Source organism: Vitis riparia, chromosome 19 (assembly GCF_004353265.1).
Source record: "Vitis riparia cultivar Riparia Gloire de Montpellier isolate 1030 chromosome 19, EGFV_Vit.rip_1.0, whole genome shotgun sequence".
In the NCBI taxonomy this organism is placed as follows: Eukaryota; Viridiplantae; Streptophyta; class Magnoliopsida; order Vitales; family Vitaceae; genus Vitis; species Vitis riparia.
Window position 1 is genome coordinate 11,278,361 of NC_048449.1, and position 20,995 is coordinate 11,299,355.

The 20,995-nt window shown below is 37.6% G+C and overlaps 1 non-coding gene and 1 pseudogene across 1 annotated transcript; one reads left to right on the forward strand and one right to left on the reverse strand.

Annotated features, from left to right (window-relative positions):
- Positions 1 to 2,972: 2,972 nt before the first annotated feature.
- On the reverse strand, positions 2,973 to 3,079 carry LOC117909690. The gene has a single exon (XR_004650421.1). It is a non-coding gene; the product is annotated as a small nucleolar RNA R71 (small nucleolar RNA).
- Positions 3,080 to 18,953: 15,874 nt separating this feature from the next.
- LOC117908191 lies at positions 18,954 to 19,810 on the forward strand (annotated as a pseudogene).
- The last annotated feature ends 1,185 nt before the right edge of the window (positions 19,811 to 20,995 follow it).

Below are 20,995 nucleotides of genomic sequence, written 5' to 3' on the forward strand. Positions count from 1 at the left end.
GGAGGATATCCTAAACAAATTGATAAAAGAGGATTGCCCTAAAAAAACTGAAGGAAATGGGATGCCCTAAACAACCTAACAGTAGGGTGATGCCCCAGACAAACTAACAGTAAGGGGATGCCCTAAATAAATTGAGAGAAATGGAAATGTCCCAAACAAACTAACAATAAGTGGATGTTGCATACAAAATGACAGTAGGGTAATACCCTAAATAAGATGAAGGAAAGAGGATGCCCTAAACAAGCTGATAGTAGAGGGTTCCCCAGACAAATTAATAGTAAGGGGATGTCCTAAATAAACCGAAGGAAATAGGAAATGACTTAAACAAACTAGAAGAAATGGGGATGCCCCAAACAAACTGATGGTAGTGATTACTACTCAAAAAGTGTTATTTCATAGCTTGTAATAAACTCTTTTAAAACACTTTTGAGTAGTAGTTATCACCTTTTAACCCAATTAACATATTAAGGACCCTTGCAATAAATTCTAATCAAATTGTGTTAAGTTTTGGTGTTTTGATAGCTTTTTGAGCACCAAAGCAATCCAAGATTGAGGAGAGTTATTTGGAATCCATGGCAAAGATGTCAGAACAGGGCGTCCGGACACACCATCGGATGGCGGCGAAACATGATCCGGATAGGATATGCTATTGTCCGGGTGTGAGGTTCATGAGTGCCGTGTGCTTCTTCTTGAGGGAGTCCGGATAGGAGAGCACGCCACATGTTCTCTGGGGGAATCCGGATGGAGTTGATCCGGATAGCCATGCACATGTAGACGGCCCCCCTTTGTGCAGCATAGCTCAGTCCACCCGGGGAGGAATTTCGTGCGCCGACATTTCACATCTGGACAACTTTCCGTGCGCCAACATTTTACATCCGGATATTTCATAGCTGGATAGAAGAGGAGGACGTTTCAACTTCTCTGGTCAGACATATCCGGATCCACTGGTAGCACCTACCCGGTCAGACATGCACAACTAAGGTGTTCTCCTGAAACTTCCTGATATTTCCGACCGACTTCTTGAGATATTTCAGACCGACATGTTGAGATATTTTGGGATATTTTGCTTTAGATATTTGTTATCTAAATTCCCAAAGTCTCCTTGTAATCCACCTATCATAGGATTCCTTAGTCTTTAAGCAAGGAAAAGGGTGAATAACCTCATATTTATAGTTTGTAATTTTCTTTACAAAGACATCATCTATGATATCATCTATTATGTAATGAGTTGAAGGAAGAAGTATATTTTAGAGAGCACTTGCTCTGTTTTTCCTTCATATATTTGTTTTCTCGTTAGTTTTCTTTCTAGCCAAACAAGCTCTGAGGAAGTTTCCTCAAAGAATGAGTGGCTAGACTTTTAGTTCCTTGGAGTTAAGGTAGCCGAGAAAGGTTCCAAGCGCATGAATTAGTAGCTTTGTGGTTTCAATCATTAATGAAGAGAAAGTGTCATCCTTTAATGATTTCTATGTTTTTAGTTAACTTAAAACACCTTCAAGTCACTTGAGCCAACACTTGGTAAGGCACGTGATCTCCGTCCATGGAGATGCACTTGTTTATCTCTTGCGAGCTTTTGGGAAGTGACTTGGAGGTAGGATTTTCTAGAATTGCCAACACTTGGTAAGCTTTTGGACTCCAAGGAGACATCCATTAGTTATCTCTTTCGAGCTTGAGAAGGGAAGTCCAAAGTTAAAGATCACCTTGAATGGCAAATGCTAGGTGAGAGGCACGAGCCATTGCAAGTTGCATCAATGAGAGGGAATTAAAGCTGAAATCCATTTAAAGGATACATCTGTACAGCACTGGTTAGAGAATTGACTATATGTTAATTCTCTAATGTGAGGAAATGAACCAAATGACCGGAGCTTTGTTTTTGCATAAGGAATCTCTCCTGTGAACCTAAACCTCCAAGGAATGTTTTTCTTCATAAGTAATTTCCATTACTTTCTTTTTGGTTAGTTTAAGACTAAACCCTTTTTCACTCAAACATCTTTATGTTTTCTTTTAAAGCTAACCTTGAAATGAAAAAGCACCAATTTACCTTGAATTGGTATCAGTTGAGAGTTGAAAACCCTTCCCAGTGAACGATCCTAGAGCCACTATGCTATATTAGCTAAGCTATCGTAATGCATGGTGATATAGGTTATAAATTTTGTTGATTACTCTCTCAATCGAAGAGCACCAGCTGGACATGAATCAGCTGAGACACCAATTGGGAACGAATCAAATGGCGTCGCTGCCGGGGAAGGTGCCAACTTCATATTGATATTATTTCAGGGTACTTGTGGTCTTCATCACAAGTTTGGTGAGTTTTTCCTTCATTTTGCTAACTCTTTTAGTTGTTTCTTTTACTTGCTTATATTCTAGCATAGTTTTTAATTTAGTTTTAGTTAAGTGAAATCTTTTTGGTAGTTTTGTTTTTTGTTTTTGTTTTCCCCTGTTCTTGTTTTTTTTAGTTATAGTTGATACTAGTTGTGTATGCCAAAGTGGATACGAGATTGTGGAGGAAGGCTTGTTAAACTTGAAACACCTCATAACAACCAGTTGGAAGTAATCTTGAACATCATGGAAACTACACCTGAGGATCAGCATAGTCACCATGATCATCAGGACAATCCTAATGAATTCAGATCAATGAGGGACTGTATGCATCCACCTCGTATGAGTGCACCATCATGTATAGTGCCCCCTACAAAGCAGCTAGTGATCAGACCCCATATTGTGCCACTTCTGCCAACTTTCCATGGAATGGAAAGTGAGAATCCTTATGCCCATATCAAGGAATTTGAAGATGTTTGTAATCATTCCGAAAGGGAGGAACTTCTATCGACCTGATGAGGCTTAAACTATTTCCTTTTACTTTAAAGGATAAGGCTAAAATTTGGCTTAATTCTTTAAGGCCAAGGAGTATCCGTTCTTGGACTGATTTACAAGCTGAATTCCTCAAGAAGTTTTTTCCTACTCACATAACAAATAGCTTGAAAAGGCAAATTTCAAACTTCTCAGCTAAAGAGAATGAGAAATTCTATGAGTGTTGGGAAAGATACATGGAAGCCATTAATGCTTGTCCTCACCATGACTTTGATACATGGCTGTTGGTGAGTTATTTTTATGATGGGATGTCTTCTTCAATGAAGCAACTCATCGAAACAATGTGTGGAGGGGATTTCATGAGTAAGAATCCTAAGGAAACTATGGATTTCTTGAGTTATGTAGCTGAAGTCTCAAGGGGATGGGATGAACCGAACATAGGAGAAGTGGGAAAGATGAAGTCTCAACCAAATGCTCTTCATGCTAAGGCTGGGATGTACACCTTGAATGAAGATGTTGATATGAAAGCAAAATTTGCAGCTATGACAAGAAGAGTGGAAGAGCTAGAACTGAAAAAGATGAATGAAGTGCAAGCTGTTGCTCAAACACCAGTGCAAACAAAGCCATGTTCGATTTGCCAATCTTATGAACACTTGGTGGAGGAGTGCCCGACAATTCCAGTTGCTAGAGAAATGTTTGGAGAACAAGCAAATGTCATTGGACAATTCAAGCCCAATAGCAATGCTTCGTATGGTAATACTTACAACTCAAGTTGGAAGAATCATCCAATTTTTTCATGGAAGCCAAGAGCACCTCAGTACCAACAGCTGGCTCAATCATCTCAACCATCTTAACAAGCTTCAAGTTTGGAACAGGCAATAGTGAATCTCAGCAAGGTTGTGGGAGATTTTTTTGGAGAACAAAAATCCATCAATTCTCAACTCAGTAAAATAATTGACAGTGTAGAGAATACTGTAAATAAAAGGATTGGTGGGCTGCAAAATGATTTATCTCAGAAGATAGATAATCTTCAATACTCAATTTCAAGGCTCACTAATTTGAACACAGTGTAGGAGAAGGGTAGATTTCCTTCTCAACCTCACCAAAACCCCAAGGGTATCCACGAAGTGGAAACTCATCAGGGAGAATCTTCACAAGTGAGAGATGTTAAAGCCTTGATCACTCTAAGGAGTGGTAAAAAGGTTGAGTCACCAACACCCAAGCCACATGCGGAAGAGAAGGAAAAAGAAGAGACAAAGAAGAGGGAGGAAATGAAAGGAAAGAAGAAAGATACCAGTGAAGAGAAGAAGGACCGTGATTCAACAATGAATGCAAATCCGGAGAAAGAGCTTATTAAGGAAGAATTAATGAAGAAAAGCACATCTCCACCTTTTCCTCAAGTTTTGCAGGGGAAAAAGGGGATTAAAAATGCATCAGAAATCCTTGAAGTATTGAGCCAAGTGAAGGTCAACATTCCATTGCTGAACATGATTAAGCAAGTTCCATCATATGCAAAGTTCCTAAAGGACCTGTGTACTATCAAAAGAGGGTTGAATGTGAATAAGAAAGCCTTCTTGACTGAACAAGTAAGTGCCGTCATACAATGCAAATCTCCTTTGAAGTACAAAGATCCGGGATGTCCTACCATTTCAGTTATGATTGGAGGAAAGGTAGTGGAAAAAACTTTGCTAGATTTGGGAGCAAGTGTGAATCTGCTGCCATACTCTATTTATAAGCAATTGGGACTTGGTGAATTAAAGCCAACATCAATCACCCTATCTTTAGCTAATAGGTCAGTGAAAATTCCAAGGGGGAAAATTGAAGATGTTTTAGTTCAAGTTGATAATTTCTACTATCCAGTAGATTTTGTTGTTCTTGATACTAATCCTTTAGTTAAGGAAGCTAATTCTGTTCCTATCATCATTGGAAGACCATTCCTTGCTACTTCAAATGCAATCATAAATTGTAGGAATGGACTGATGCAACTCACTTTTGGCAACATGACACTTGAGTTTAATATCTTTCATATGTCAAAGAAGCTGATTACTCCAGAAGAAGAAGAAGGTCCAGAAGAGGTATGCATTATTGACACTCTAGTGGAGGAGCATTGTGATCAGAATATCTAAGACAAGTTGAATGAAAGTCTTGAGGATCTTGAAGAAGGGTTGTCTGAACCCGCTGATGTGCTTGCTACTTTACAAGGCTGGAGGAGGAAAGAAGAGATCCTGCCTTTATTCAATAAAGAGGAGGGACAAGATGATGTAACAGAAGAATTCCCGAAGCTCAATTTGAAACCTCTGCCCATGGAGTTAAAATATACATACCTGGAAGAAAACAACCAATGTCCTGTTGTTATATCTTCATCTCTTACCAATCATCAGGAAATTTCTTTACTTGAAGTTCTTAAGAGATGCAAGAAAGCAATAGGATGACAAATATCTGACTTGAAAGGAATCAATCCTTTGGTTTGTACACATCACATATATATGGAGGAAGAAGTTAAACCAATTCGTCAACCTCAAAGAAGATTGAATCCTCATCTACAAGAAGTGGTGCGAACTGAGGTACTGAAGCTACTCCAAGTGGGTATTATTTATCCCATATCTGACAGCCCTTGGGTGAGTCCTACTCAAGTGGTACCAAAGAAGTCAGGGATTACTGTGATTCAGAATGAAAAGGGAGAAGAAATTGCTACACGCCTCACTTTAGGCTGGAGGGTGTGTATTGACTACAGGAAATTGAATGCTGTGATAAGGAAAGATCATTTTTCACTCCCGTTTATTGATCAGGTTCTGGAGAGAGTCTCTGGGCATCCTTTCTATTGTTTCTTGGATGGGTACTCAGGGTATTTCCAAATTGAAATTGATGTTGAAGATTAGGAGAAGATAACTTTCACATGTTCGTTTGGAACATACGCCTACAGAAGAATGTCGTTTGGTTTATGCAATGCACCTGCAACATTCCAAAGATGTATGCTTAGTATCTTCAGTGATATGGTGGAGCGAATTATGGAGGTTTTCATGGATGATATCATCGTATATGGAAGTACATTTGAAGAATGCTTAGTAAATTTGGAAGCGGCTCTTAAAAGATGCATTGAAAAAGACTTGGTGCTCAATTGGGAGAAATGCCATTTTATGGTACATCAAAGAATTGTCCTTGGCCATATCATCTTCGAGAAAGGCATTGAGGTTGATAAAGCAAAGGTGGAACTTATTGCCAAATTGCCATCCCCAACCACTGTAAAAGGAGTAAGGCAATTCCTTGGCCATGTAGGGTTCTACAGGAGGTTTATATAGGATTTCTCTAAGCTGTCAAGGCCTCTTTGTGAACTTTTGGCTAAGAATGCTAAGTTTGTCTGGGATGAGAGATGTCAAAAGAGTTTTGATCAACTGAAGCAATTTTTGACAATCGCTCCAATAGTAAGGGCTCCTAACTGTCAATTACCCTTTGAAGTAATGTGTGATGCCAGTGACTTTGCTATAGGAGCTGTACTTGGCCAAAGAGAAGATGGGAAGCCCTATGTGATCTACTATGCAAGCAAAACATTGAATGAGACTCAAAGAAACTACACAACTACAAAGAAAGAATTGTTAGCTGTGGTGTTTGCCTTAGACAAGTTTCGTGCTTATTTGGTAGGGTCTTTCATCATTGTTTTCACTGACAATTCAGCCTTAAAGTATTTATTGATGAAGCAAGATGCAAAAGCAAGGTTGATTAGATGGATTCTTTTGTTACAAGAGTTTGATCTCTAAATCAGAGATAAGAAAGGGGTGGAGAATGTGGTAGCTGACCATCTTTCAAGGTTGGCTATAACACATAATTCCCATGTATTACCTATTAATGATGACTTTCCTGAGGAATCACTTATGTTGCTAGAGAAAGCTCCTTGGTATGCTCATATTGCTAACTATTTGGTTACTGGTGAAGTTCCAAGTGAGTGGAAAGCACAAGACAGGAAGCACTTCTTTGCAAAGATTCATGCTTATTATTGGGAAGATCACCAGCTGGACATGAATCAGCTGAGACACCAACTGGGAAGAGCGCTTTCTTTTTAAGTATTGTGCAGATCAGATTATAAGGAAGTGTGTCCCTGAAGAAGAGCAACAAGGGATCCTCAGCCACTGCCATGAGAATGCCTGTGGAGGCCACTTTGCCTATCAGAAAACAGCCATGAAGGTTTTACAATCAGGGTTTACTTGGCCATCGCTTTTCAAAGATTCTCACATCATGTGAAGGAGTTGTGATAGATGTCAAAGACTCAGGAAGCTTACAAAAAGAAACCAAATGCCCATGAACCCCATCCTTATAGTTGATCTTTTTGATGTTTGGGGTATTGACTTCATGGGACCTTTCCCAATGTCTTTTGGTAACTCTTATATATTGGTGGGGGTGGACTATGTTTCCAAATGGGTGGAGGCAATCCCCTGTAAACAGAATGATCACAGGGTGGTTCTCAAATTTCTTAAGGAGAACATCTTCTCAAGATTTGGGGTGCCTAAGGCCATAATCAGTGATGGAGGTACTCATTTTTGCAACAAACCTTTTGAAGCCTTATTAGCCAAGTATGGAGTGAAGCATAAGGTAGCTACACCTTATCATCCTCAAACTTCCGAGCAAGTAGAGCTAGCAAACAGGGAAATAAAGAACATATTGATGAAAGTGGTGAGTACAAGTAGAAAAGATTGGTCTATTAAGCTGTATGATTCATTATGGGCATATAGAACAACTTATAAGACTATTCTTGGCATGTCTCCCTATCGTCTCTTCTATGGCAAAGCATGCCATCTCCCTGTGGAAGTTGAATATAAGGCTTGGTGGGCAATCAAGAGATTGAATATGGACTTGATTAGAGTTGGGGTAAAGAGATGCTTAGACCTTAATGAGATGGAGGAATTAAGAAATGATGCTTACATCAATTCCAAAGTTGCAAAACAGAGGATGAAGAAGTGGCATGATCAACTAATCTCCAACAAAGAATTGCAGAAAGGACAAAGAGTCCTACTCTATGACTCAAGGCTCCATATCTTTCCAGGGAAGCTCAAGTCAAGGTGGATAGGTCCTTTCATTATTCACCAAGTACATCTCAATGGAGTGGTGGAATTACTAAATTCCAATGGCATAGACACCTTCAGAGTCAATGGTCATCGCCTCAAGCCATTCATTGAGTCGTTCAAGCCTGAAAATGAGGAAATCAACCTCCTTGAGCCACAAAAATCCTGAACAGAGAAGGGTTAGATGGACTTGGTTTCACCAAAGTCCATAATTTTGTTAAATATGTTAATTTTTAAGTTTTGTAAATTATTTCATTGTAATTTTGGTTTTGAAATTATGTGAATTGTAACTAACTTAATCTTTTTGAATGATTAAAATCAAGAGCAGATTCTTGCCACTCAAGCCCAGCACACTGCCATCCTGAGGCAGATTCAGCATCATCTTGACAGTACATCAGCTCCTGAGTATACCATTCCCACCTCATCTGGAGCCTCCTATAGGAGAGACAGCTGAGCCATTATTTTCACAGCATCACTTCATGTCTCTAAGGCGGTACCACTTCCTCCTTATTTTTCAATCGCTTTTGTCACATTGAGGACAATGTTTAGCTTGGTTGGGGGGAGAGTTGAGGAAGGAAGTTTTTGTTATTAATGCTAAGTTATTTTGGTAATTTAGTTGCTTTTTGCTTAATTTTAAAATTTTATAAGTTTTTTTTAGTCTACTCTCCATGGTTATTAAGGAAAAATTTTCAAAATGAAAAGGGAGAAATTGAATTTTTGTCTTTTTACTTGACTTAGAATTTGTATTATGCTTACTAAAGTTGATGAATTGTTGAAACTTCTATTGAATTCAACCTTATTTCTTCCACTTTAAGCTATTCACACACTGTGCAAAATAGATTCCGATTATAAGATGAAGAACTATTTCCCTCTTGACTTAGGAAAATTTTAGACTTGGTACCTTTGACCTCATTTAAAAGTGTTGGGACACCTTATAAAAGGCCAATGAGCCTTTGAAAAAGAAAGAAAGAAAAAAGTTTACTTGCCTTGAAACCCGAGCAAAGTCTGAGGGGTATATGGTGAAAATCTTTAAAACCTGGTGCCCTAAGCCTTAATTGGTTGGGAGTTACCGACCTCAATGCTCGTTACAAGGGTGGATAGGTGGAGTTTAACATACTGTAGGTGCTTGGGTATTAAAATTTATTCTCAAAAGTCCGGGGCAAAATCCGAGGAGTTAGTGGTTGAAAGATCCTTTAAACTTGATGCCTTAAACCTTAATTGGTTGGGAGTCATCGATGGACCCCCGTTACATGGACAATTTAGAAAAGAATACCTTTAACCTTGTACTCCTACAATGAAAAAATTGTGAAAAAAGAGGTACGTTCTTAGCCTATTGGAGGTTGATCAGTTTGTTGAGCTTTGAAAAAGAACTAGGTTGGGGAGAGAAATTAGTTCAACATACTATATTCGGAAGCTAATAAATAACACTTAGATTTTTGTGGAAGAGTAAGGTTTGGACCTTTGGGAGTGGAAACTCTTTTAAAGCTTAAATTTGCATAATGCCTTCTCTTTAAGAATTGTAATTAGACAAGTTATTTGATAACTCTTGTTGAAGTTTGAGTTTTATTTCTTTAATGTTCCATGTGAGAGTTAGATCATCATGCCACTTGAAAATTGTTTTTTGATCAGCATGATATTGTAAATTATAGTACTGTTTATTTTTATTTTTCTCTCCTTCATTGCTAAGGGACTAGCAATATGTTGGTTGGGAGGAGTGATTACTACTTAAAAAGTGCTATTTCATAGCTTGTAATAAACTCTTTAAAAACACTTTTGAGTAGTAGTTATCACCTTTTAACCCAATTAACATATTAAAGACCCTTGCAATCAATTCTAATCAAATTGTGTTAAGTTTTGGTGTTTTGATAGTTTTTTGAGCACCAAAGCAATCCAAGATTGAGGAGAGTTCTTTGGAATCCATGGCAAAGATGTCCGGACAGGGCGTCCGGACACACCGTCGGATGGCGGCGGAACATGATCCGGACAACATATCCGGATAGGATATGCTATTGTCCGGGTGTGAGGTTCACGAGTGCCGTGTGCTTCTCCTTGAGGGAGTCTGGATAGGAGAGCGCGCCACATGTCCTTTGGGGGAATCCGGATGGAGTTGATCCGGATAGCCTTGCACACGCAGATGGCCCCCCTTTGCGTAGCATAGCTCAGTCCACCCGGGGAGGAATTCCGTGCGCCGACATTTTACATCCAGACAACTTTCCGTGCGCCGACATTTTACATCCGGATATCTCATTGCCGGATAGAAGAGGAGGATGTTTCAACTTCTCCGGTCAGACATATCCGGATCCACTGGTAGCACCTACCCGGTCAAACATGCACAACTAAGGTGTTCTCCTGAAGCTTCCTGATATTTTCGAGCGACTTCTTGAGATATTTCAGACTGACATGTTGAGATATTTTGGGATATTTTGCTTTAGATATTTGTTATCTAAATTCCCAATGTCTCCTTGTAATCCACCTATCATAGGATTCCTTAGTCTTTAAGCAAGGAAAAGGGTGAATAACCTCATATTTATAGTTTGTAATTTTCTTTACAAAGACATCATCTATGATATCATCTATTATGTAATGAGTTGAAGGAAGAAATATATTTTAGAGAGCACTTGCTCTGTTTTTCCTTCATATATTTGTTTTCTCGTTAGTTTTCTTTCTAGCCAAACAAGCTCTGAGAAAGTTTCCTCAGAGAATGAGTGGCTAGACTTTTAGTTCTTTGGAGTTAAAGTAGCCAGGAAAGGTTCCAAGCGCATGAATTAGTAGCTTTGTGGTTTCAATCATTAATGAAGAGAAAATGTCATCCTTTAATGATTTCTATGTTTTTAGTTAACTTAAAACACCTTCAAGTCACTTGAGCCAACACTTGGTAAGGCACGTGATCTCCGTCCATGGAGATGCACTTGTTTATCTCTTGCGAGCTTTTGGGAAGTGACTTGGAGGTAGGATTTTCTAGAATTGCCAACACTTGGTAAGCTTTTGGACTCCAAGGAGACATCCATTAGTTATCTCTTGCGAGCTTGAGAAGGGAAGTCCAAAGTTAAAGATCATCTTGAATGGAAAATGCTAGGTGAGAGGCATGAGCCATTGCAAGTTGCATCAGTGAGAGGGAATTAAAGTTGAAATCCATTTAAAGGATACATCTGTACAACACTGGTTAGAGAATTGACTATATGTTAATTCTCTAATGCGAGGAAATGAACCAAATGACCGGAGCTCTGTTTTTGCATAAGAAATCTCCCCTGTGAACCTAAACCTCCAAGGAATGTTTTTCTTCATAAGTAATTTCCATTACTTTCTTTTTGGTTAGTTTAAGACTAAACCCTTTTTCACTCAAACATCTTTATGTTTTCTTTTAAAGCTAACCTTGAAATGAAAAAACACCAATTTACCTTGAATTGGTATCAGTTAAGAGTTGAAAACCCTTCCCAATGAACGATCCTAGAGCCACTATGCTATATTAGCTAAGCTATCGTAATGCATGGTGATATAGGTTATAAATTTTGTTGATTACTCTCTCAATCGAAGAGCACCAGCTGGACATGAATCAGCTGAGACACCAATTGGGAATGAATCAGGTAGAGGGATGCCCTAAACAAACTGACAGTAGGGGGATGCCCTAAACAAATTGACAAAAGAGGAATGCCCTAAAAAACTGAAGGAATGGGGATGCCTTAAACAAGTTAAAGGAAAGGGGATGCCCTAAACAAGTTGAAGGAAGGGGGGTGCCTTAAACAAACTAACGGTAAGGGGATGCCTTAAACAAACTGACAGTAGGGGGATGCCCTAAACAAACTGATAGTAGGAGATGCCCTAAACAAACTAGAAGAAAAGGATATGCCCTAAACAAATTGACGAAAGAATAATGCCCTAAAAAATGAAGGAAGATGGATGCCTTAAACAAACTGACAGTAGGAGAATGCCCTAAACAAATTGACGGTAGGGGGATGCCTTAGGTGATAACTCGTAAAGATAAAGTCTAACAATCATGAAATGAATATGAGATGTGATAAACCCAAAGAGGGGGGTATGCTCCTGTAGAAGAGCGCTAAAACGGGTATGTCCCAATATGACGACTCATAAAGATAAAAAAAAATAAATCAAGTAATGGGAAAATCTACAAAAGACTTGATGAACTCAAGGGTGGGGGTATGCCCAAGTGTAAGATAGTAACCAACATAAGACACATAATGTCACCATACAAGACACTTTAGGATATGCTCAACGATGATGCAATGAAAAAGTCTAACATCAATGAATAAATGTGTAGACCCTCCATTTTATCCTCCTAGCACATGTCCTATTAGGTATTTGTTTCATATTTTACAACAATTCCCTGGTGGCCCATTACTACTCGTGTAGTCTATATTTTCTAAGCCACCTTGGGGACTTTGGTTGAGGGATCTATTTAACCCCGTTGTGACCCTTGGCAGCCTTAATTTAGACTTCGGCTCACTTAGATACTTTTCGCACCACCTTAGGCCCATTTAGGTGCCCTAGGCCTATTTAGGCACATTAGGCCCATTTAACCACTTTAGGCCCATTTAGGCACCCTATACCCATTTAGGAACTTTAGGCCTATTTAGAATTTTTTTTTTTTTTGCATGAATGCATGGTTGCATGGCTTTATGGCTTAGGTTTTTGCATGGTTAGCATGACTTTCCTTTTTTATTATTATCTATTTAGCCATTTTGTATATTACCATTTTATTCAATCAAATAATTTCGTAAAATACTTTTATTTACTTCAATCTAATAATTTCATCAAATACTTTTAGTTAATCTAACAATTGTATTATATATATATATATATTGTCAATCCAATAAATTTTACTCATTTTCTAAAACACGTTTTTTATTTTATTTTTAACCTATTAACTTTGGAATTTAGTAAGGAGATTTATCAATGGTCAAACTTCTTTAGGAAAGGAAACTTGGAGTTGTGATTGGAGAGATATTTAGTCCACGTTTAAAAAAATAAATAAAAAGAAGAAAGAGGGCCCACTTGAAATGGTAAGTTACAAAGCTGCATGGAATGTGAAAATGAGAGATTTATTATGTGTTTGAAAAAAATAAAAAAGAGGAAAGAGGGCCCACTTGAAATGGTAAGTTACAAAGTTGCATGGAATGTGCAAATGAGAGGTTTATTGTGTATGTGGACGAGGTGAAGGCTGTGTTAAAAAAGAAGTGATTGAGAAAAAAAAAGATTAAAAAAAAAAAAAGGAAATGAGCAAAGGTGGCTATTGTTCCTTCCATTACCGTGGTTAGAGAGATGAGTTGAATGGGGGATTGATAAGAGATTAAAAAGGAATAAAAAAATGAAGGAAAGACAAAAAGGAAAAAAAGAAAATTGGAGGGTGATGGGAGAAGGAGAAGGAAATCTTTTCTATCGTTTTTTTACATCACCGGGGTTACGGAGAAGAAAAGAAAGTGATAGAGAACAGATTAAGAAAGAGAGATGAGAGAGGAACACCATTGAGAAGGGATCACTGGGTTGTTGTTGATTTTTTTTCATCACTAAGCTGCCGTTTTGAGATTAAGAAATAGAGAGGAAAGAAAAGAATATGGGAGCACCATTGAGAAAGGATCACCGAGCTGCTGCTGATTTTTTTTATCACTAGGCTACCGTTTTGAGATTAAAAAAGAGAGAGGAAATAAGAGAAGAGAGGAGTACCACTGAGAAGGGATCATCGGGTTGTTGCTGATTTTATTTTTATTTTTATCACCGGGCTGCTACTGATTTGTTTTCATCACTAGGTTGCCATTTTGAGATTAAGAAAAAGGAAGAATAGGGGAGCAGAACTTTAGTTGAGAATCTGATTAGAAATTGTGAGGAAGAGGATGAGGAGAATTTGGAGGAGAATGCATCAAGGATGCTTTCATCTTGGTCTGATCCAAACGGTACTAGGTTTTCATCAAATGGCAAAGGTTCAACACCTTAATCAACAAATGGACCGTCCTTTTTTTATTATCTCCTGATCAGGATTGTTTGAGTCACGTGATGAATTCTCTTGGTGGTTATGAATCTGTACCTATTGACACTGCTGGCAGAGTATTACAACCACAAAAATAGCACAAGAAAAAGGGTCTCTCAAGGAAAAGGCGTCATTTCTACAAAATTTTCTCCAGGAACTTGGATGCTTATTGGGTATTGAACAAAAGGATCATAGTCTTTTGGCCATTGGACCAAAATTGGAATTTTGGTCTTGTTAAAGACTATGACCCAGAAAGAAAACTTCATAATGTGAAGTATGATGACCATGATGAAGAATAGATTGACCTGCGACATGAGAGATTCAAGTTCTTGCTACTTCCTAGTGAGGTTCCTAATAAGGCTCACATGAAAAAATGGAAAAGGGAAATTTTGAGCGAGAAATGAGATTCGGGGTGGGGTTGATGATATGCAGATGATGAGTAGATTGGGCACGATCAACAACACCAGAACTGGGAAGGGGGCATGATCGTGAACATGAAGACAGTTTTAAGGCATCACGAATGTGGCCATTTCCAATGGCACAAGCTGGTGGTGTTTTGGGAGGATAGAAGATTGAGAGAGAGGAACCATTTTTTTTAGAAAAGGAAGGTCAACACAGGTTAAGATTTTGGTGAGGTTTTTTTGGGTATTTTTAGAAGAAGATTCAACAAGTTTTTTTTTTTTTTTTTTTTTTTTGTGGGAGATGAACACCATTTGGAAGAGGGACAAACTGGTGATTTTGAAGAAGCGTTCTTGAAATTTTTGGAGAAAAAATTCAGAATGTTTTGGGATATTGGTAATATGTTTCCAAAAGCTTTCGGACTAAGGCACAACTTTGTGAGGAATTGAAGGGTTGCGACTTTGAGATAAATGATTTTTTTTGGAGACTTCCATGTATACAATTAGATCATTGAAGTTTGATTTAATTGTGCATCATTTTTTTTTTATTGAAACCACCAGCAGAACGTGGAGTGGAGGAATATCAACACGCACTCCACAGGAGTTTTGGGAGCATCATAGCCATTTTGGGAGGACAATTCTAGTGCTGCAAAAGTTTTCAAAAAACTTTTCTTTTCCTTGTTGCCAATTTTCATGCCCATTGACCCTTTAGTGTTAAAATTTGGTACAACAAGTTTAGAATATTTTTAAAAAATTTCTAAAACTTTTATGACTTTTCTTACTCCTTAAACTTGAATTTAAAGTTTTGTTTGAGTTAGAAAACAATTCCATAACATAAAATATAAATGAGTCTTTAGGGGGGCTCTACTTTCACTAGGTTCTGGAAACCCGAAGACTTTCTATAAAAATAAAATAACATATGACTTTTTAAATTTGATTCAATATTTTTTTCTCAATTCTAAGCTTCTTGAAATTGATATTAGACACATAAAATATAAAAAAATATGCCTTCTTGAGGGGGATATGATTTTTCAAAGTCGTACCTATTGTGCATGATGGAATTTGGACATCTGATTAGTTGGAGCGTTTCAAAAAATATTTTTAAGTACTATTCAATCCCAAATTCATTTTTTTATTTGATATAGACACTTTGAAAGATGTATGTGATTTTTTGTACGAATTTATGTGATGTCTTAATATTTTTTTAAAAAAATTTGTTTATGCATGTTGTTTTTTTACCTAATCTGGACATTCTGGAACTTTTAGGCTTCTTGGCTGCAATTTGTCATTCAAATGAGTGTTTGGATTTTGGTATCTTGTTCTACATATGTAGGAGTTGCTTCCTGAAATTGTTTGTGATTAAATTCCACTCCAAGCCATTCTTTAGAAATTGTTTTTTTGATGCTCCCTTTTCTAATTGCATGCTGATAATCTTGTACATTACTTGAATTGGTTATTTATTTTTGAAGTCATTTGACTTACCTTGGCTTAATTTTGGCTTTGGTACTATGTATTAGACATAATGAATATGTTATATAATTCATACTTGTCCTAATCACTTTAGCATTTTTGGAGGAATCATATAATTTATGCATGCTTTCCAAGTATGCTCTCTATCACTTACTTTTCAAAATTTTATGAACATGAATGTTGTTGTGAATTTCATTTATGCTTGATGTGATCTTTAAGTGCTTAGATGTATGCTTAATTTGATAGTATAAAATACATGTTGTGTGCTATGTTTCCAAACTAACCATTGATGTCTTGTGATAGCGCTTAAGAAGTAGACCAGGTACGCACCTAAATCTTTTTTGTGATTGTGATTGGCTTTCTTGTTTGACATGCTTTTTTTTTTAAAAAAAATCACCTTGTCTACCTAGGTATCCATAATCAAACAAATTAATTGTCATATTTCCCTCAACTTAGTCAGTAGAGACCTCTTTAGAGCATAGAGGGGTGATACCTTTTAAAAGTACCTTCCCAATAGGTAACCTGATCCCCGGACCTAGACTCAAGTTTTTCAAAGGCACGCTTTTCCAAAAACTATGGAGTCACTTTTTTTAGGGTTTTCTTTCTTGTTTTATTTTCCCTTTAAAATTAATATAAAATAAGTGGCAACTTCGACTTATCCAAAACCAAATTTTCAACAAATAAAAGCGAGTCTCGCCGATCGAATGAGGGCGAATGTGAAAAATGCAGGTCCACAAATTGGCGACTTTGTTGGGTATCTTGAGAATCAAGCTTGAACACTAGTTGAGGAAAATGTGGCGTTTAATTGATCAATTAGAGGGTACCATTTTTTTTTAGGCAAGGTGATTTGGTCTGCTTGCTTGATTGGTTTGCCATCTCAACATGTTTGATTGCCTTGAATGATCACTTGCCTACTTTTGTTCACTCTAGCATGATTCACTCTCACATATGTTAGATAGGACTTTGATTGTTTGATATTTATCTATTTCGCATGACTGCTTGTTGTATGACAACCATTTCTCTTGCATGATTGTATGATTGCTTGTCTTTGTTCACTATCTCACTTGAGATTTTAGGTTTTTCAGATGCACCCACATCCTTCACTGTGCACTTTAGATTATCCTTGAGTGTTGAGACATGAGAGAGCCTTCACCGTTAGGAAACCTCATAGGAAAGCGAGGACGTGCATGTGTGGAGGTGATGACCACCTTGCATGGAAGCACCCCATCTTTTTGGAGGCGTGCAGAGGGTTGCATACCACTGGAGGGTACAATCGCTTCTGTTAGGGATCATTTAACCCACCCATTATATCTTATAGTGTCATCTTAACCTTGTAGGTTAACCTAGGCCCAATTAAGATATCATTCCTACATGTGGGTGCATCTGTGGACTTTCAAAGTTGCCTTGGTCACAATTGAGTTTAGTTATCCTCTTCATGGTCTCCTTTTGGTGTGCTAAGAGATTGGTATATGTTTAAGTTTTAGTTGGGCCACCTTTCTACATTGTGATTAGTGCGTTTCCACCTTTTTTGAGCTTCCTTCATGTCATTTCTCTTTTTGTGCCTTTGTAGCTTATAAGATTGTTATTCGTTTCAGTTTAGATTCAACTTCTTAGATTAGAGTTGGAGATAGGTTGATTAAGGTTTCAAAGCAGCCGGGTATGGATCCTCAACATGTTACAGTTGATCGACTAACAGTCACCATGACTCTATTCGGGAGGCATTAGTAGGTTTAAGCTAGATGATTGATGGATAGTGAGATAGATAACCTTTAGTTCAAGATGAGATGTTGTGTGATTCATTACCTCCCACCCCCACCACCCAGTTAGCTAGTGACATTGTTGAGGGTGACATCATACATATAATGAGTTTAGCGAATTATGGGTTAAAGTTTATCAGATGAGACTTCTTAAAGAGGATGTTAGTTTTTTTTATAAGATGGGAGATTTAGTTGACATGGTTCTCTTCATGACGAGCATGAGATGGACGTATTGGATGATAGTTGGATGGTTAGCATAGATTAGCCAGAGATAGTTCACTCTCTTGATATGCTTGAGATCTCTGTCATTGAAAGTTCAGAAGAGATTCAGTTTATTTATGTTGGGGTATCCCGCTTATGTTGATGATGTGTTTGAGGACGTTGTTAACCCAGTTATGGTCATGGAGATCCATCTATTCTAGGAGACCCTAGGGACTTACTTGGAATACACCGCTTGTCATTAGAGAGTTGACCCCAGAGAGGAAATATGATTGACATATTGTAGACCCTCAATTTTGTCCCTTTAGCACATGTCTTTAAGTTCACTTCCAGTGTTCCACAATGTTTATTTGATGGCCCATTACTACTCGTGTAACTTACCTTTTCTGAGCCACTTTGGAGACTCTGGTTGAGGGATTATCTGACCCCTTATTGTGACCCTTGGCAACCCTAATCTAGACTTAGGCATTGTCCTAAACATCTTAGGCACCTTCTAGATTGTACACACTCACTCAAGGTAACCTAGGAACCTTCCAAATGACACACACTCACTTTAGGTCACTTAGGCACATTACACTTCACCTAGATTCACTTAGATACCTTTTTATTGCCTTGGGGCACTTTTTAGATCACCCTAGGTCACTTCTGCACTTATCAGGCTCACCTAGGTTCATCCTAGCTCATTTAGGCACATCTTGGCCCACTTAGGTCACCTTTCAAGTATGGTTGAATGGCTTGTATGACTAGCATGTGGTTGATTTATTTTATTTTATTTTTATTTTTATTATTAATTTTATTCATTTTTTAGAAAATTGTATGAGAATTGAGATTTTAGTTTTTCCTAACTGCATGAATTGATATCTCATATATATTTATACATTTATTTCACTTTATTCATTAATTTATTTTTGTAGGAAATTGCTTGAGCTTCATGATTTTATTTCTTTTAATGCGGTTGATATTTTAGTTTTAATTACATAATTTTAATTTTTAATTTTCAATTACAAGAATTTTTTTTTATCCTACTTTTTAAGATTTTCAAATTTTACTATTTTATTATTATTATTTTTTTGATAGATAAATTTTACTATTTTATTATTAATATATGGTTACTTTCTATTTTCTTTTGTTTTATAGAGAAGAAGGCAGACGGAGGCAAGTAGTGGGGTTTAACATGAGAAGCATAGGAGGGTTTTTGAATCAAATTGGAACTCTTTACGCATCCTATACAACTTATCAAATTCAAAATGGATTTCTTCATTCGACTATGGCCAAAATCCCTTTCTCCTTCATCTGCCCATACTACACTGAATTGCAACCTCAACTGTCCACTGATCTTATTGGGATTATGGAACAAAGGTTGTCAGCGATTGAACACAGGAGTGCTTATCTTCAAGATTTTATAAACCAGGCAGCTAAAAGCCTCACCAGTGGAGTATGCTAAAGTTAATAAGGAGCTTCGGAAACTCAGAAGTTCAATCGAACATATAATTGAGTTGATGGTTTGAAGTCGCTCATGGCCGAATGTTCAGAAGATAAAGACATGTTTAACATGGCAGCTGAGGAATTGGGTCAGGCCACAAAGGAAGAGAAAAGGCTGCAGAATCTACTGCTAAAATCATTACTTCCCAATAATGAAGTTGATGAAAGGGACTGCATTTTGGAGGGACCGGAGGAGATGAGGCTTCTTTGTTTGCAATGGACGTATTTAAAATGTATGAGAAATACTCACAGAAGAACGGTTGGAAGTTTGAAGTGGTAGATATAACTGAATCTGATCTTAAAGGATATAAGGAAGTTAGTGGAGCGATCTCAGGATTTGGTGTATATGGGAAGCTTAAATTTGAGAGTGGAATTCATTGAGTTCAGCGAGTTCTAGTGACAGATAAGTCAGGGCGTGTTCACACCAGTGCTATGTCAGTTGCTATCCTCCCTTAGGCTGATGAGGTAGATGTCCAGTTGATGAATGAAGATTTGAGAATTGATACCTACAGATCTGGTGGTTCAAGTGGTCAGCATGCGAATACTACAAACAGTGCTGTTAGGATAACTCATATTCCATTTGGGATGACAGTCGCCATACAAAATGAACGATCCCAGCATATGATCCACCACGCAACCTAGAAAGGGTACACAACATCTTGAGATTTGAAGAGAGATGGGTTGCCACTCATAGAATGATTTTTTTAAAGACAAAAAGATTGTAGACACTCTGAGCAAAAAGGACAGGGTGACAGTCTACTATCTGTTCAGTTCCCTGTTACGGTTTCCACTTCCTCAACTGGTCACTGCTCGAAATTTAATTGTTTTCTATTTTGATTCCGCTCTGAGATTCTCGCTTTCTTTGTCATTTTCATTCTCTTCCCCATTTTTCTTTTTCTTTTAATTTCACACTTGCATTGAGGATTGAGGAGGAGGAATAGCACACAGATTACCATTCCACGCTCATCTATAACCCAAAATGCAGTCTCCCTCGCCAGTTTCAACAAGAGTACTTGTCATCCTATTAATTATTATTCTGAATTTCATGAATGTATCAGTTGCTGATGAAAGGCTTTGTTCAGCGCCTTCGAATTCTGACAGTTATTTGAACTCAAGACCTATGTACTGGAAAGTCACGAATCCTATGTTGGCTCATTCTCATCTTCGAGACTTGTCAGGCTCTACTCGCAGTGTGTACTAAAAAAAAATTATGCCTTGATCATGCCTGAAAGTCATGTATTCAGCTCTTTACCTAAGTGGACCAATACACCAAGAGAGTAGTTAATCACACCAGCTATGGGATCACACTTTGTAATGTACTTAGCAAATATGCATGGAAATTCAAGGTCAAGGCTTCCTTCATATGATGTTAAGAGATTGTTGGTTCAACTGTCAAGAAGCCGCTTCTTGAAACTCCTGTGCTGCATTGAACAGGTTTTGAATAGAGATCCATGGGTGCTTTCCATCTTTGGTGGTCGGATTTTTTTATGGAGAATTCATAAGAATCCATGGCTAAATTGAGAAGCTTTAATCTTTGTTCTTTTAATAGAAAAATGTTATTTCCACATTAAAATTAAGTGGGTGGCCCACTAACCTAGTATTTAGCCAATTAAAAGAATACCCAATATCTTTAAATTGTTATAAAGATATTTACCCTTGATGGAGTGGGTAAATTATAATAATTATAATATTATTATTTGAAATAATAATAGTTATTCGAATAACACGTTCAGAACGGTTTTTGAACGTGTATTCTTGGCCCTCTTCTCCTATCAATAAGAGATATATACAGAAACCCCTTCATGTGCGGTGAGTGCTCTCTTCCAT